This window comes from Zootoca vivipara, chromosome 4 (assembly GCF_965207765.1).
Source record: "Zootoca vivipara chromosome 4, rZooViv2.hap1.1, whole genome shotgun sequence".
NCBI lineage: Eukaryota > Metazoa > Chordata > Lepidosauria > Squamata > Lacertidae > Zootoca > Zootoca vivipara.
In genome coordinates, this window is record NC_142587.1 from 15,912,902 (window position 1) to 15,916,831 (window position 3,930).

The 3,930-nt window shown below is 50.6% G+C and overlaps 1 long non-coding RNA gene across 1 annotated transcript; it reads left to right on the forward strand.

The window, feature by feature from the left end:
* Positions 1-505: 505 nt before the first annotated feature.
* On the forward strand, positions 506-1,333 carry LOC148685845 (uncharacterized). The gene is made up of 3 exons (XR_015949831.1): positions 506-637; positions 1,038-1,069; positions 1,216-1,333. It is a non-coding gene; the product is annotated as an uncharacterized LOC148685845 (long non-coding RNA).
* The last annotated feature ends 2,597 nt before the right edge of the window (positions 1,334-3,930 follow it).

The window sequence follows — 3,930 nt, forward strand, 5'->3', positions numbered from 1 at the left end:
CCACCAGGGAGCTTCATGGCTGAGTGGGGATTCGAACTCTGCTCTCCCATGTCCTCCTAGTCCAGCCCTCCAACCACTACATCTCTGCCTCGCTCCATTGTGCATCTCTCCAGCTGCCCTATGACATTGGCCTTCTCCCCCTTCCTGGGGGTCTTTCTGGATCCAAGGAAGACTCCACCCCCTTCCTCATGTCCTGCTCCTCTTCTGGGACACCTTGATGCTTGGAGGACCCTCCTAGGCGTCTCCTCCCTCTCTAGAAATGGCAGGGCTGTTTTAAAAAGGCAAGGCAGAGCAGCCCTTTAACAGCTGGCAGTGCTTGTCTTTCCTTTAGGCCGGAGCTCTTGAACCCATAGCACTTGGGGCCTCCTTTCTCTCTCTGCCAGCCCTTCGTGCTCTGGGCTGCCTCTTTCCAGCTCTGGTGATCACCTTTGAGGTCACAGAACTGCAGAGAGATGAAAGGAATTGGTCCAGTTGCCCCTCCTCACACACAAACACCCGCCCCCCAAAGAATTGGGGCTGATGGCTTCTGATTCTCTCTCTCTGCTCATCTCTTCTAGGCTCAGGTGTTTAAGACGCCTGATTGGTCGCAGCAACAAGGTGGCCCCCCTGCAAGGCCCAGAGCAGCCTGTGCCTTCAGGTGAGCAAGTGGCCCTCCTTTTGGGGACAGAGGAGGGCAGAAATGGGCTGGGGTGCAGCTAGTCTAAAGATGCACAGAGCCAGACAGCTGGATCTGACCCAAGGCCTATCTGGGCCAGCATCTGGAAACCCAACCCCCCCCAGCAACCCCCCTATTTTGTGGGGTCCGAAGGAGGAAGCAGGGGGATGGGCTTTGGGGCAAGGTGGGGGGGCAGTTGTAAGCGGGAGAGGCACCTTCCCTGGGGAGCCATGTTCTGGTGGCAGGAGGTCAGGATTGGCCCCCAAGGCCTGGGGTGTCCCTCCCCTGTAGCAGGACTTCGAATCCAGGAGAAAACTCTTGGAACAGCCTTGCCAGGGGCTCAGGGAAAAACTCACCTGTCCCCATGTCCTTCTCTTTGCAGATGTGCTGGGGTTCCACATGCCTCCCCTAGCGGTGAGTATTGGATAAAACGAGATCAGGGAGTGGATCCCTCAGACCTGCCCCCCGCTGCCTAGACTCTTTGCCCTCCACTCTGCACTCTCAGATGCAGAGGAGCCCTCCTCCTGCAAGTAACTGACAGCCTGACTTTTGCATTTCAGCTGCTGGACAAAGATCAGCACTACCTTCTGCAGGTCATCCAGAGCTGCCAGGCAGCTCGGCTCAGGGGGCTCCGAACCCTGAAGTACTCCAAGCAGGAGGCGGCCAAAGCCATTCTGGTGAGTGATGGGTGGTGCGAGGGACCCCCATGGGGAGGGCGGGGCAGAGAGGGACTGGCGTTTGGGGTCGGAGTCGTCCTCTAGAGACTCCCGGAAGGAGCTGACTTTCCTCCTCTGCTCTCTTCCAGGATATCCTTGGCCACTTGGAGTACTTCATGGATCGCCCCCTGAGCCTGGCCCTGGCCTTCGAGGCCCTCCTCCAACTTAGGTGAGTGGGGTCTTTGGGGGTGGGGGTGGGGTTGCAGGGGGTTGGGGGCAGAACTCCAGGGGGAGCTTCGGGTGGGCAAGAGTAGGCAGGAGGGAGAAGGGGGCAAGGGAGACTTGGAGGAGGCAGCGTCTAACCCCTTCCCTTTCTCTCTCCAGCTTTATGAGACCCCATTTCAGCCTCGCTATGGTCAGTGCCATCCTGCATAAGGCAATGGAGGCAGTTCTAGGCGCAGAACAGGAGGAGGAAAAAGAGGTATGTCCTCTGCTTTGCACAGCTCTTTCTTTTTCTCACACCTTTACAAGATTTAACCCAGCACTCAACCTCTCTTCTCTCTTTTCCCGCAGGAACTGAAGGGGCCATTCGAGAGCCTGCTGGGGGGTCTCCTCCTGGAAGCCCCCAATGCTGGCACCCTCCTCCAGCTTCTTACTGTAAGTATCCTGATTGCATCAGGAGTGGTTTTAGGGTTGCCCCCCCATCCCTTACCCAACTGACTGTCCCATTTCTTTCCTCCCGCAGGACCTCAGATATTACGGCCTTGGCGGAAGTGAGGACGAAAGAAAACTTGCGGCCAGCAGCATCTCACTGCTGCTGGCCGTTTCACGAAGATTCCCCCGCCTCAGAGTAAGTATCCTGCCTTCCTGTATTCATTTGGGGAACCCGCAATAGGGAGACTTGTCCTTCCTGGCCTGGGGCTGCTTCTCTTCCACCCATCCAGGGTGGGGTGCATAGTGTCATCTGACTCAGATTTTTCTTTCCACTGCAGAACACTGTAATTCGGCCGGAGCTGGCCTGTTTCCGGGGAAATCTGAAAGACGGTAAGCCCCTTGGGGACATCGAACTTCCTTGTCCCTTGTTTGCCCATGACACACCTCCCAGGTCTTCTTGCTGGGAATCCTGCAGGACCTGCTCCCTGCCTGGCAGGCCTTTCCCACCTGGCCTTGGAGGGCAGCGCCCAGACTGACTCCAGCTACAAAAAAACGGAGAGGACTGAACAGAGTTTCTCTCTCTTTTTCATTCTCTTCCATCCAGATGACCTCATCATCGAAGAATTGTGATTTTCCTCCCTGAAGGAATTGCTGCTCTATTTGGACGTCCCAATTGGCCAAAGACTGGCAGAGAAGAGGTGCTGAGAATCAAGAGGGGGGGACAGATGATTTGACCAGCCATGAAATATGAACTGAGATTGGGCAGAACAAGAAAGAAAGAAAGAAAGAAAGAAAGAAAGAAAGAAAGAAAGAAAGAAAGAAAGAAAGAAAGAAAGAAAGAAAGAATCCATGACATATGGTTATCTAATCTCTGCTTTAAAACCTGCAAGGAAGGAGAGTCTATCACCTTCCAGAGGAGTCGATTCCTCTGTTGAACAACGTTTAGTCGGAATCTCCTTTGTTGCATCCTGAAAGCCATTGGTTCGAGTCCTACCTTCCAGAACAAGGAGAAAAAAAGCTTGCTGCATCTTCCATGTGACAGCCCTTGAGTTATTTGAAAATGGCTCTCTCTGGTGTCACTGGATCAAGCTGATCGATTTTCTTGCATTACTTAAACTAAATAGTTTGTAATGGATTTTGAATCAACATGCAATAAATTATTACTGTTTTGAATTTCATTGTGTTGTTGTCTTCCATCCTTTTCTGATGTTAAGGGGGCTGGAACTGTATCTCTTTGAATGGTAAACTGCAGTTCCAAGAATCCTCAGGGAGAAACAATGTGTTTTAAATGTATGCTGTGTTTGCTGCCTAAGCTTTGCTGCCATCTTTTAAGTGAGGGACCAGTGACAGGATTTGCTTCCAACTTCATCTCCATCAGGCCCTCCACGTAATTTGGTTCCAGGCGAAGAGGACAAGCAAATAGTGGTGAAACAAACAGAAGCATTCAGGGAGGGATCGCTTTGAAGAAAACTTGCCCAAGGACCAAGAAAATACGGGTTTTAATTTGTATTGGGAGTGATCATCTTTCAAAGACTTATTAAAGTAAACTTGGCCTTTACATTACACATTTCCCTGTGTTATTACTACAATAGAAAGTGTTTTTTTTAAAAAAATACTTTATTCCCAAGTGAATCATATGGCAAGCACTCAGTAGCTCTACCATTCTCAAAATCCCTACAAGAGTTAAGTAATTTCCTTTATTCAGTTCTGTAATTGTATCTTGTCAATTCAGGGGTATTAGGGTTTGGGTTGAATTGATTTTTGAACAATAACTTCAGGGGAATAAGGGTTATCTTTTGCTGTCTGCTCTAAACAAGGCTTTGCAGTACAATACTACATGGAAAAAAATAATGAAATGAGTTGTCTGAACATTTGGGCAGAAGTCATATCCCTAGAGACATTCTGACTAACCACTTGGCTCATTTGTTGCCATTTATTCAGTTCATGTGGTAAAAATACACACAC